Source organism: Argiope bruennichi, chromosome 4 (genome assembly GCF_947563725.1).
Source record: "Argiope bruennichi chromosome 4, qqArgBrue1.1, whole genome shotgun sequence".
Taxonomy (NCBI): Eukaryota; Metazoa; Arthropoda; class Arachnida; order Araneae; family Araneidae; genus Argiope; species Argiope bruennichi.
Window position 1 is genome coordinate 78214458 of NC_079154.1, and position 14984 is coordinate 78229441.

The following is a 14984-nucleotide window of genomic DNA, read 5'->3' on the forward strand; positions in this document are numbered from 1 at the left end:
TTTAAGTGCATTTTGGCATGGCTTTTCGTTGCTCATCCAGCAACCCTGATTGCGAGAAGTTTTATTTATTTTTTATCTCTCGCCAAAGAATGTCTTGGAAAAGGCCCATCCAAGTACGCTCGGCGAAACGAAACAAAAGGTCTTGCCGAAGTGCGAGTCTTATCTGCGGAGCCGTTTTAAGGTTCAATTCACGTTCGTTCTGGAGTCGCACTTTCGAGCCTTATCGTTCACATCTGCTGTAAAATTCAAGTTTTATTCGACTTTTCTTAATTTTTGTGCTCGTTTTAAGTTTCCGTGCGTGGAATAGAAACCCACTAGCTCCAGTTGCGAAAGTTGGTTTATATAATCTCCAGAAGTGGATTAGGTGATCCGCACCATATTAAGCTCCTAATTTATCTAGACACTTAATGGATTTGAATTCCATGATTAGATCTAAGTGCTCTTAAGAATAAATTGAGTTTTGTGCTTTAACAATTTTTTTTAACGTTTGTCGTGCGTTTAAAATATGTATTATTTTAAATCGGCGATGTGGTATTGCATAGCTAAAAGGTTGTATTACACGACTCCAAAGTGAGTTCTTATTTGAGGAATTATGCATTATATTATAATAATTTAAATAAATTACCATGATAATGTTAATAGGCTAGCGTAGTATTTGTTAATTGTGGCAATCGCAAATATAACTTTAGCAAAAATAATAAAGACCCACGCCGGTGTCCTGGCATAGGGGTAGCGCGTCTTCCCCTATGTTTGGGCATGGTTGTTCTTCCGTTTTTCTATCTGTGAATGTGCCCTACTGTAAAAAGAGCTTGTGTAAGCGAATGAGTGATGCGTGAGTAGCTAAGTCGTACTCTTGGCCCTATTTGGCGCTATTAAAAAAAACAAGAGACGCTCCCCCACCGGCTTAAAATCGCTGTCTTCGTAACAGTGGGCTTGTCCATGGCAAGTGCCATACTAAACAACAACAAAGACCCACAAAATAAGACTTTTAAGAGTCTGATTTGATTCATTTTATTCGCCATTCATCTTCTACACTTCACATGTGTTGTTAACCAGTCAGAATACATTACGTTTCTTGAACAACTATAAATCAAAATAGTGCTTTCATTTTTTGTGATAAGAAGTAGTTCATCAAAATAGTTTCACATTAATAGTACTGTTATTCGAGACTTGTCGATAATGATGGCTGGATTATGCAACAGAAATTTCACTCGTGCATATATGAGTTGATGATCACAAATTAAAAATTATTCGCCATTACGAGATAAATATCTATTTCCCAAGAATGTATTTTTGCTCCTTTAGTAATACAATAAGTAATTTAAATAATGAGTTGCCCTAAGTGGAAACTATTAAGTGTTGTATTCTCTAAACAGTATCCATTCATATAGATCATTCACCTGAGATAAAACAAAATGCAATGAATGTAGAGTTACTTATTATTAGTAGTATTGAACAATCAAGGAATTAGAAAGATGAAAGATAATAACTGGAATACATTAAATAATGCTAACAAAAGTGAAAACAATATTTTAACTTTAGATTGTAGGTGATTATCTAATCGATATCATTATTTTAGATAATTTATCTGGATGTTTTTAAAACTAATTTTTTTTTTTACTTCCATTAAAACGCTTTCATAAAGAAGTTCCAAATTTCCCCTTTTTGTTTCTTCATCTACATTAGCTGTTTGAATGAAAAATATTAAGCACTATTTTGTATAATGAAACAATGCATGAACGAACTCTGTGTAAGGAAGCTTCTATGTATTGCAGTTTCTTTTCTTTTCTTTTTTTTTTTGTATTTTGAGTAAATTACAGAATTTGAACAAAAACTTATGCATGTATCTTGTACACATAATTTTGGCGAAATCATTGATGGACAAGCGAAGTTGCTATCTAAAAAGAATTCTGATTTTATCGGTGACATCTATCTATGACTTGAAAATCAATATTTGATAATATTCTGATATTGAACTTATAATAACTAGAAAATAATTTCCGAGTCTCAAAGTTGAGTTTTTTTGTGACATAATTGTTGGTCAAGCGAAAGTGTTACCTTGAACAGATTCTGGTTAAAGTAGAGATACCTAGCTATGCATTTAAAAAAAAAAGTCTGAAACTAATAATAATATGGATGATATTGAACTTATTTTAAAGAAATGAATGCGCGATATTTTGATATTTTGTAGAATCATTGCTGTTGGGGGTTACAATATAATCCAGAATAAACTTGATTTGCTTAGAAACAGTCACTACTTAGAAACCAGTAGTTCAAGGATAATACTGAACAACAGGACCACCAGATTTTACAACCGTAACAGCGGTTAGTGGTCGGAAAGATTAATGAAGTGTGATAAGCGAAGAAAACTGTTTTTTTTTTTTTATTATTTTTTTTTTTTTAGTGGAAGACCGCAAATACGGTTACTTGACTGTTTTTGTCTGCACTTACGTAAAATAATTTCCAGGATATATAGACAGATATAATCAGAATGTCCCCAGTTAGGATGCCAAATTCTTAGACGGCAACATACCGTTTTATTGTTTGAAAGCTAAGATTTTCTAAATCTATACATCTTTGAAATGAACATTTTTCTATTAAGATTCCTCGCAGTCCAATAGAAGTAATTTTCACAAATATATACAGAAAAACTAAAAAAAACTTAGTTTTCCAAAAATGGTAGACATTTTTAACTTGTCTATCATGCGAAAGAAGGAGATTTATAATGAAATATGAGATATCATCTTAGTTTTTCTCCATAAATAAAATGCCCCCGAAAATAAAGTTTAGTTTTTAGTCATTACTTTGGTCTTTACAATTTATTTTGAGCCTTTTTTCTCCACATATTGTTTTCTGTATTACAGATACATTGCAATGTTTATATCTGTAATTAATTGCAGCTATGAATTCAAATTCCAATAAATAAATTCGGGGGGAGAAGAAAGTTATTGAATATTTACTGAATATGTTTCTCTGAATTTATTGATGAGAAACGGACTCGCAGTTATAGTATTGGGCAATTATAATTCAACACCACGAAATCATCTGTAATTCACACATGAAGAACGCCAACACCAAAGCATGGCATCTGGAAAGTGGTAAAGGGATTTCAGTGGTCACATAAATTGGACAACACTTTTCATGCATTAATTACTTTTTTTTTCTGAATAAAACAGAAAGCATTGGTACATGATAGTGGACAGTGTTGAATATCTTGTCTAACAGATCTCCATATAGCTGATACTCACCAAAAATGTCAAAAATTATTCAGAATATTTATAATTTCAAATGCGATCTCATGCATAAGTCACATGTCGCCGAAGAATTTTCGAGAAATTTCTGTGAATTCTATATTTATCGCAAATTTATCCATTGTATTAATAAAGCGCATGTACGCCCATTTTTTGTATTTTCTGCATGCAGCAAATAGCGATGACGTTTCCATGTATTGTACGATACATGTTGTAGTATTGTACGATGTGTCCTTGAATATTGTGTCTCTTTCTTAGTTAATTCTTCTTATTTCCCAATTTTAGTAAGAGATAATGAAAAAAAGTAGCATGTGTTCTTTATACAAGGAAATTAAAAGCACAGGAAACATTTCTGATTCCCAATAGTTTTATGTGTTAGATAAAGGTCATGACATGTAAGATAATATTTATATTCTGAAAATTTTAGCATTTATTTATGAAAGAATTAAGAAATAAAATCAGTCTTTCTTTCTGATAAATCTTTTTAATAAAACAAAGAGACTTTGTATAGTTAATTTTTACTTTCAGCTGAATCCACCCTGGATATGCAGATGCTCAGTTTTTATGTTTGTACTCCTTCCGCTGGATTATAAACAACAAATTAATTATATTTAATGCATTTATTATATTACACGCGATTTTATTCAAACGTATATTATTCAAATTTCATTGAAAGAATCAATATACGTGACATACGTGGCAAAAGTTCCATCAAAAATTATAAAATTTCTTTTGGCAAATTAGGACCACATTTGGTTTGAATTAGTTTTTCTTGATTTGTAATTTGAAAATATTCATTGTTTTTTCAAAACTGAAAGTCTGCTTAGTTCGCTGGCATACTGAAGCTATAAAATGTTTTTGAATTGAGCTAATTTTATTTTAGTATATAATCTTACATTACAATATCGAAAGTATACTTAACAATAACAACAAAAAAAGACGTTTACAAGTAGGCTGAAATAGCATATCAATAGATATATAATTTAATACTGTTCTCAGCTTTTGAAGCATAAGTTGATTGAAAGAGTGAAAATCCTGAGAAGTTATATCACAAATTTAGATTCATTTTAACTCTATAAGGAAAAATTAAAGTTAAATTCAATTCGAAAATGTATTACATATCGGGTGCAAGTAAAAGGTAAAAGGCTTTAATTGAAATTATAGAATTGTTGAAGGCTCAGAAAATAAGAAAGGATGAATATTTTTTTGATTAAAATCAGTTATATTTAAAGGCCGGATTAAGTTTTGGTGAGACTCTTAGATAATGCAAGTTTTGGGTCCCTTTTTTTAACTTCCGAAAGCAAATCCATTTATCAATTTTGTTTAATCTAATACAAGTAATTTTTAAATAGAAAAAAGATTATAACTAAATGGAAAAAGAAATCTCTATCAAGAAAATTAGATTCGGTAATCTCAGTTTAAAAACGTTAAACTTAAAAGTAATTTATTACAGAAGAGTGCCATAATTCTAAAACCTTTTAATATAATATAAATATTCCAATGCAAAGTTTGTCATTACTTTTGATTAATTGCAAAAATGTTTGGTCCATATTGATCTGTAAGTAAAACCATGTAAATGACACAAATGATTTTAAAAGTTATTTTTTTAAAAAAAAATTTAATAAGTTCCGAACATTTGACTCTTGTAAATCAGGAGAAAGCACAGAATGAGATTACTCTAAGAATAACACAAAAAAGAATAATTCCAAGTCACTGGCGCCCTTCTAAAGTAGCAAAACTTCTTGGCAATACCTGACTGTATTCCATTTTAGAAATCTTCGGTATAATTAATCTAATCGATCAACATTAAAGTCAAAAGTAAATGAGTGAGTTTGCAAAATTTCTTAATTAAGATTATTTCCAATTTTTTAAAGGGAAAATAAGATGATAAATACAATAAAGTAAGATTTTTTTTATCGTTTAATTTGTCAACTAATATTTCACGAATTCAGCTAAAGTATTTGATTAAAATCAACAGTGATTTTGTTAGAAATATCATCACATAAATGCTTTTTTTTAACTGGATTTTATTAAATATGCATTGCTTTTCAAGATTGCTCAGTAATTTTTATTTTTTTATAAGCTGCTCTTAATTATTTTTATCCTGGAATATTAATTCAATGAATTTTTGTTCTGTGAAGTTCTTTTGATGAAATAATACAAACATTGAGAAGTTATGGTACAGTTCACAAAAACTGTTTTTGACTCATAAAGACATAAAAAAAATCCCGAATGAAAGAAATAGAGAAATAAAATATAAAAACTCTTAGATAGTAAATAAGTGACGTTTTGGACGAAGAATAAATTGTTGGTGTTAATAGAAATATCTTTCTGGTTATATCATTTTTTCTTCTGCATTCATTTAATCATATTTATTATCTTCGGTACAGACACAACGGTAAATAATTTGTAAATAATCAGGTTTTAGACGCAACAGTAAATAATTTGAGATCAGAATTTTTTAAAAAAATTCTAAGCTTATATTGGTAAAAGGAATTACAGGAGCTGAATTATGAAATTTAAAAGAAGAAAGCTAACAATTCTATGACGTTTTGACAATTAAAATCTGAAAGTCCCTCCTTGAATGTAAAATTAAACTGCATGTCCGAATTCTAGATTAAAATTTATCCATAAGAAGTGCAACATCTTTTTTATACAAATTCGCTAAAAAATTATTTTTTCAGGAATTTTGTAATTTAATGATGAGTGATTTATTTGTAATTTATTATTATTAAAAATTGCATAACTTTTTGAAGGACAATTTAGCTGACCATGTCCTATAAATTTTCATGTATTATTTAATGACTTCAAAACTTAAGTTATTTTTTACTTAAGTTATTTTAACAAAATCGCATTTATTAGTAATAATCAATACTTTTTTCGAATATTACTTTCACGTCTCAATTTATTAATGTGTTAAAAGTGTTACATAATATAATTATTTTTACAACTAAATTATACTAGACCAGAGCTAATTCCACTATTTCATGTTACTTCATTTAATTATTAATACATTCAAAACGACTTTTTAATTCAAATATATTGATCGAATTGTGATATCATTAAAATACTTCAATTATATAATAGAAGCATTTACATCTAATTTCCGAAAGCTTTTTTTTAAAAAGCAAAGTTTTTGATTTTAAAATGCCATTGTAAAAGGATGTGAGAGAAATATTTTGACAAAGTCGAAATCTTTATTGGCATATTTTTATATGATGTGATGTGGCTTATACTGGATATTTTCAAAAAAAATGTAATATTTCATAATCAAAGTTATCAGATAATAAAGAAATTTTAACAAAAATATGAAAATAAACTAAACAATAAATATATCTGGTTTTCATAATTGCAATAATCCAGGTAATTATTAATAATGTATATTAGTTGCTATCTTAATAATGAATCGGATAAATATACAAAACTAATAATAATTATAATTACTAATAGCGGCTTTCCAAATTTTTCTTATAGCTTTTCAATACTAAAAAAAAAAAAAATGCCCGACATCGTTTTCACAAGAATTTAAATGAAACAACAGACAGTTACTATCAACTGAATGATAATTAGTAAATCTAACAATTTTTATTCATAAGTATAATTTCAGTATATCCGAACTAGTTTACTGGTGTATGAATTTATTTATTAAACCATAAAAATATTATATGCCCTCTCCAAATAACTAAGGTAAAAACGATAAATTCCTTTGATAACTTACTTATTACTTACTTAAGATACTTATCAAAATAATAATAGTTTTGAATAGAGCATCTTCTTTGAATAGAAAATCTTTTTCTAAAATCTTAAACAATTTTAATGAAATCAAGATTTTATTTGAATTGGACAAATTAAAATCCATTTTCATCAAAATCTTCACATTTATCGTTTTATCAATTTAAAACTATTCAATTGTTTTGTAAATATCTCATTAAAGATGTTATTGTTAAATAAATATAGAAATTATTTTGAAGATAAATTTTATTTAATGCACAAAAAATTGCCAGAATATTATAAGTCATCTGCTGTATCGATCCATAATTTATTTATGTTTTTTCGTAAACTATTGAGGGAAAATAATTGCCTTTACTGAAAATGCCATTTTTAAAATCACAGAAAAAGATAACAGATTATTGTATTTAAAGGTCATATTTAGGAAAACTGAATTTTTATTATTATTTGCTATAAACTTCGAATTAAACCAGTTCCACAGTACTTCATTCCACTGTTTACCTATTCCTATTTACCTATTTTCTAATAATTTAGTTCATTAGTTAACAATTAATTTTCTTATATTTATGAATACATTAGTAGTGTGGTATTCCTATAAAAATGCTTCATTAATTAAAGATGATACTGTCAAAGTAATTTAGAAATATTTGAAAACCTTATTTTAATTAATAGAACTGATTTTGTCATCAGAAAAACTGTAAATCAATTGCCATAGCAACTCACAATCAGTTTCTATTTTTCATGACTTAATGAGAAAAAAGGATTGTCTTTATTCAAAATGTTGCATTTAAAAATCGCAAATAAGGGTTGCAGAAAGGTCATATATTATTGTATTTAAAATTTCATTTTTATTGTCGTCTTTAAGCTTCGAATGAATTCAGCTCCAATGCACCACATAATTCAATGTAACTGATTTTTAACATTTTAGATCATTATTTGACTCTTAATTTTCTAACATTACTGATTCATTATCAAGTGAAGCATGAAATCTACTTCAGAAAATGAATGGATATAAACAAAGAGTTCGACCGGTTTTGAATTGCGACGTCGTTTTCAGCACATTATAAAAGAATAACTTATTACTCGATGCCACCTCTTGGGCGGTTTTAGGATAATTCTCCACGGCATAAAGAAGACAATAGCAGCCAGGCGTATCTCCGTCAACAAACGGTCCTCGAACATTTCATTGGCCGACACAGCTTTTCGTGACTCGAGACTTTTAATACTATCTATTGTGATTAGAGTTAAGCCTCGCTGCTTCAACAAATAATCCCACTAATGATATATTAAAACCCTTTATTAATAACTTGGTTGGCTCCCTCTGCCAGCCAATAGAAAAAAGGAATTGTTCTCCTTCTCATTTTTTTATATTTATAATTCCACAAACACTGCCATAATTCTAGTTCAATAGAGCACGAGAGCGTATTCAATTCATTCATTCATGAATACTTTACTCACTTTGAACTCCATATCTTTGTTGTACGCTGGCAATGAAGAAGATCTAATATGCAAAAAAATTGTTTTGACTAACATTTTTTCAGTCAAAATAAAGCCAAGGTTTTGAATATGAAGACGTCACATTACATGCATTTAATATTTGGTTCAGAGTGAAGGATTTTATAACTAGTTTTTCTGGATGCAGGAGAGTTTATTACTTTTGTAAGAAAACTCGCCATAGTCCATTTTTATGTCTGTTAATATATATAATTGGTGCGAATAATTATGGACAGTCGATTCTTATGATGAATATAATACTGATTAATATAAAGTTCAGTGAATATAATAATAGAAATCTAAAATCGATAAAAACCAAAAATCACCTTCAAAGAATTGGTATAACGTGATGATATTGTGAAAAATACTATTTGCATAATAAGTTTAAATTTGATAATATTAGAAATGTGAAGGTTAGGTATAATTTAGGTTTTAGGTTTATCTTCTATTATCATGATTATATTTAGAATCGGAATAATATTTGCCAAATGTGACGTACAACATGTGCTGTTACTATTCACATTTGCGCATGCGTCAGGAGGTGCTTGTTTCATCAAAAAGGAATAAGAAGGGTAGGGTTGTGAGGAAATATAAAGGAGGAAATGCTTATATTTAAGAATAGAGGAAATATAAATTATTTACTGAATTAGGAGACGTTATACATTTATATTTCTGTCTACCACCCTTTGGCGAGCTGCAACTGTCTAAAAGTGTTAATCCCGGGATCCTGAAACCAAATCTGGATTATGATAAAAAAATCAAGCAAAATGATTTACAAGCATATATCTAGATAATGGGCTATCAAATTTGGTAGATAGTTATTTTTCGAACTATAGATGTTCACTCAGAAAGAATTTTTAAAAATTGTAATTAAATTTTAATTTAAAACTTAATTAAAAATTAATCGAATTTTTTAAAACGTTTTTCAGTATTTAGGATTATATTATCTCTCAGGAACAATTTTACAGCGTTTTAAAATTCAAAACATTATCTATAATTGGTGCAAATTTTATTTTCGTTCCTTTTTTTCTCTAGTTAAAAAATATTAAAAAAATTTGAAATATTTTGCATTTTTTTCCTTTGTTTTATTAAGTGCGCTTTTGCATTCGAGCGTTGCAGCGGTATTAAATACATTTTTTATGTATACGCTAATATTGCTATAATTAAAAAGTCAGTCCTGGAAAGTTATAACACGATATTTCAAACTAGAGATTCGAATTGCCCTTCATTATTATTATTATTATTTTCTTATATACAAAGTAGAGAGAAAGTTTTGGATCGTCAAAAAGTTTGAATTCAAGATTTTTAGGAATTCCTGCGCTTCAGACGTCCCTAAGTTCAATAAATACATTTTTGACGTCATATCTGCCTGTGAATATGGTGATTCATAAATATTTTAAGCTAGATGGGTGACATTGGGTATATAGACTTACGACGGAATTTGCAGATTTTTTAAAAGGAAACTATTTACAGCAAATCTGTCTGAACTGGATGAAGAGCTGGATAAATAAAATTTGGTACACACGTTTAGCTTCTAAATATAATTTATTTATTTATTTTATTCGATTTTTAAACCTAATTTGTCAAGAAATTGACCGTCTATTGGGCAACCCCTTAATCGAGCTGCATGTATATAACACGATAAATGAAATTCGAATTCGGATGAAATGATTCACCCGAATGAAATTCGGTTTCTTATCCTGTGACTGCAACTGTAATTTCGAGTCAGATTTTAATTTCATTCGTTCATTTTTGAGTTTGAATCTTGATTAAGGTACTGTTGTTGTTGTTTCTTATGGCACTTGAAATAGAACAAGCCCGCTGTTACGAAGGCAGCGATTTTAAGCCGGTGTGGGAGCGTCCCTTTTTTTTTTTTAGTAGCGCCAACTAGGACCAAGAGTACGATTTTGCTACTCACGCATCACTCAGTCGCTTGCACAACCCCTTTTTACAGGAGGGCACATTCACACATCTCACAGATAGTACAACGGAAGAACAACCATGCCCACACCGGGACTCGAACGCAGGACGCCTAGATCACGAGAAAGACTCGCTACCCCTATGCCAGGACGCCGATTTAAGGTACTTTAGTGGCATAGAAACGGAGAAATGGTATTGGAGCGTGGTTAATATTTTCCCCTTCTACTTGCGTCGATTTCTACTTTTAAAAATGTAAAATCTTCACAAATGACTAGTGTAAATTGAAACTAATATATTTGTGCTATTATAATCATTAATAATAAATACTGTGTCACTCATTTCACGTTTCTTTTCTCGTGTACGAAATATATATAAAAAGAAATTGTAACTGAAAAAATATCGAACTTGAATTCATTTAGAATTTAAAAACTCCCTGTGTTCGAAAAACACATTTCTTTTTCTTCTATTATACGTGTTAGCCTGTACGTGTATATGTGTTAATTTAGATGGACGAAATTTACATCAAAACTTCTTTATACACCCTAATGTGGGGGATATTTCAATATGTTTTTATTTTTGAATATTGCTGCGCTTTACTGTGATGTGTTTGGATGTATAATTATATAGACAGAAGAAAGTGCAATGAAAAGAATGGAGTAAGACTTTTAAACCAGTATGTTTATCGAAAATTCGAAGTCAAAAATATTTTATGGAGGAAGCTATTAAGATATAGTTAGTTACATGAAATATAGTTAAAATTTTTAGCTACCATAAATCTCGGTGAACCGAATGGTCGCCAAAGGTGGCTAGTTTTGAATAGACAAATTTATCTAGTTATTTATTTTAATACATATAATAACCCTAGCTATTACCCACGACTTCGTTCACGTGGGAATGTTGATGTATATGTATGAGAACTGACGGTCTATCAAAATATAAAATGTTATGAAACCGTATCATGAGTCTGATATGATATAATCAAGACACTTGTAATTGATTGAGAAAGATCTACGGGAAAATTGCAACATTTATTTTTAATCTAATACCATAATGTATACAGCATTAAGCTCTGGTTTGGCCCTGGGATTTGTTGATCGTCATTGTAAAATAGAAAATCAAGTCCTTATTTCTTTAAAATCTAGTCAAGTCTATTTTATTTATCGATCGAGTTTGAGATAGCTACAACAGTATAATACACATAATTTTTAAACTTTTAATTAAAATGAAAATACAGTTGTCAACAATCAGAACACACTGCGCTTGCGTGAATTTTCAACGCAAATTCGTGAATTTTCTACTCTAGTTAGGGTATTGCAATGCGGATTAGAAATTTATTTCCTTTATTCTGTTTTATTTTAATTTAAAAGTACTTTGGAATTAATCCGAAAGGTCGATTAATTAACAATGTTTAATTTTAAATGCATCAAACACTAGGAAAACGAACAGAATCATTTGACATAATCGATCGAAACCATATTAAGCCTAGCCCCTTTAGCGTGAGAGAAAAAAAACCCAGCTGAAGCCCTATTCATTTGGAGGTGGGGAAATCAAGACTTTTGGCGGTTAATTTTTTAATTAATAAAAATTAACTACTCATTTAACCGGAATAAATAGTAGCCTATGTTCTGTTTCAGACTATAATCTATCTCTGTGCTAAATTTTATCCAATTCCGTTCAGCCGTTTTGGCGTAATTGACTAAGAAAAATCCATCTATCCATCCAAACTTTCACATTTATAATAGTAGTATAGATTAAATATCTTTCAGCATTTGTCATATACATTTGTATTGACTTATTCATCTTTTGTTGAAAAACTGAAAAAAAAATAATAAAGTTAACAGTAAATTCAATTGTTTAAATTTTAAACTAAGGCTAAAATTGGTTAAAAGTATTTATTTAGATTGGCTGGTGAAATATTCCAATTTGCTGAAGTGAAATAAAATTCAATATGCAATACTTTTTTTTCTGATTTATTGATAATATTTTTTTTAAATATGAAATGAAAGATAATGGTCTTATTCTTAACGCTATCGATTTTGAAAACTGCACAGAATGATTGATTGATGCTTCTAAACATTAAATTATTCCATTGTTTTAATATTTTCAGATCTATTTTATAGTAAGTAATTGAAATGAAACCGGAATGGGAAACAAAAGCAGTTCATCATCCCTGAGAACCTGAACCATAACCCCTGAAATTTCATAAATCTATTGTTTAAACCATAAAGAATCACAAACAGTGCAATGATCTTTAATGTGCTTTCTTGAAAGGTTTAAATATCAAAAAAAGTGTAATATCGTTCGCCTACATTCAAGATACAATAGTCAACAACCTTTTTAATTGGCAAATATGCAGTTCCGATGTATGGTCTGTGTGGATTGATTTGAATATATAGATGTTTCCATTAAAAATATGTGCTAGATTTTCTTTTATTTATACTATTACATTCATTCATTTGTTGAAAGTTAGAATATGAATAATCTGAAAATTTCTCTACATTTGCTAAATATATCACGCCCCTCTACTAATAATAAAGATGGTATTCAAAACTTTGTACATTAATTACAAAAAGTAGAGTTATATCTATATTTGAAAGACATTTTAAATGAAAAAAATATCCAACAATAATAAATAATTAAAAATGGATATTTGTGTAAAAACAGTTCGTGTCGTTATATGCTGATTTTTAATAACTAAGATAAAAATGCTGAATAACTAATGTTCTTTTTTTGTTTTATTTTATGTTTTTTATTACTTTTTTCAGTTTCTAGTATAAGAAAAAGAATAATAAACATAAAAAAATGAAATTGAATTACAGTTTTTAGTATGCCACATCCTTTAGTCTGTATAATCTATTTTTGGAATTATGCCTGTCGGTGATTCACGATAATTCACAAACGGAATGATCTAGATGATTGAAATTTGGTATGTAGTATTGACTTTCAGTGGCATTTGACTTTGGTATTCAATTTTATTCATCACCTGTTGATCAAAATTGATCAACAGGAAAGTTATCTTTGTACCTCTGAACATTGTTGTTGTTTCTTATGGCACTTGCCACGGACAAGCCCGCTGTTCGAAGACAGCCGATTTAAGCCTAAGGGGGAGCGCCTCTTGTTTTTATCGTAGAGCCATCTTGGGCCAAGAGTACGACTTGACTACTCACGCATCACTCATTCGCTTGCACAACCCCGTTTTACAGGACGGCACATTCACACATCTCACAGACAGAACAGGAAGAACAACTATGCCCAAACCGGGACTCGAACCTGGGATGCCCATATCACGGAGAAGACGCGCTACCCCTATGCCAGGACGCCGGCCCTCTGAACGTGACCACTCAGAAACGCAGCAATTTAGATGGATGAAAACTTGTATTCGGTTTAATCAGTATGATTATAAGTGTGAAGTAGTGTTTAAAGAAAACTTATTAAAGAATAGTTTATATTTTTGTATGTGAGCAGAAAGCTCTAAAACAGCACTAGGTATATGAATTTCAGAATGCAATTTTTATACTCAAATTATATATATATCCTTTTGAATCTATTTATTGGAAAACGTTTAAAATAAACGTTCACTTTTATTCATAATAACATGAGCGTTAGGAAACTAAATTCAAAACTCATTACATTAACTATATTAGGAAGTCAAGAGAATTATATTTCAGCTGATTTTTATTTTATTTTAAACTAGCCGCCTTTGGCGATCAGTCAGTATTCTTAATGTCAATATTCATTGACTATATTTATTATTTGCAAGATAAGTTGCTATATTACACATTACTTGGATTTGTAAGATATAACAGTTGCAAATGAGATTTAATATTCATTTTTAGATTTTTTTTCCCTGTGAAACAAGATATGATTTTCAATTATCTCCCACAATTTTTATCGTGGAGTAATTCAGAACAGGTTTTTAATGTAGTAAAACCCTATAATACTCTGTATGCATTTTGAATAATTTATTGCTTAATAGAAAGTGATATTAATTACAAGAAAACGCATTGCCCTGGCTAGCCAATAAAGTTTGTTATTTAATTTTAAATTAGAAGCATATTTTTGAAGAATTTTCTACATGATCTGCAAACACAATACTTTTAGCGTGTGAAAGTAGGTTGTTGAGAATGATGTCATACTGATTTAAGTCGAGTACAGAAGAAAATAAGAAAAGTGTCATCAAAGAAAAAAAGACGACGGGACGCTGAAAAGGGGATAATTTTGATTCTTTTCAATACGAAACGGAAGTTGTGAAAAGGAGAAAGTAATATTTCCGAGTCATCCATGGCTGACTTTTCAACAAATGTGATATATATTTTGATTTATTATGTTAAAAGTACTAGAATGAATCATTCTGAGGGATTGATAGAGATGACAATGGTCTTCTAAATCGGACAGATTTGAAGAACACCAATTTGATTAAAACAAGAATTGTTTTGATTGTTAATATATATATTCATGCAGTGTAAATGTTAGAAAAATTGACTAAATTGAGTTGACTAATTGACTAATTGAAAATTGAAAAATTGACTAATTGACTAAATAGACTAAATTGACTAAACTTTCTAATTGAAATAGGACCTACATTTTACT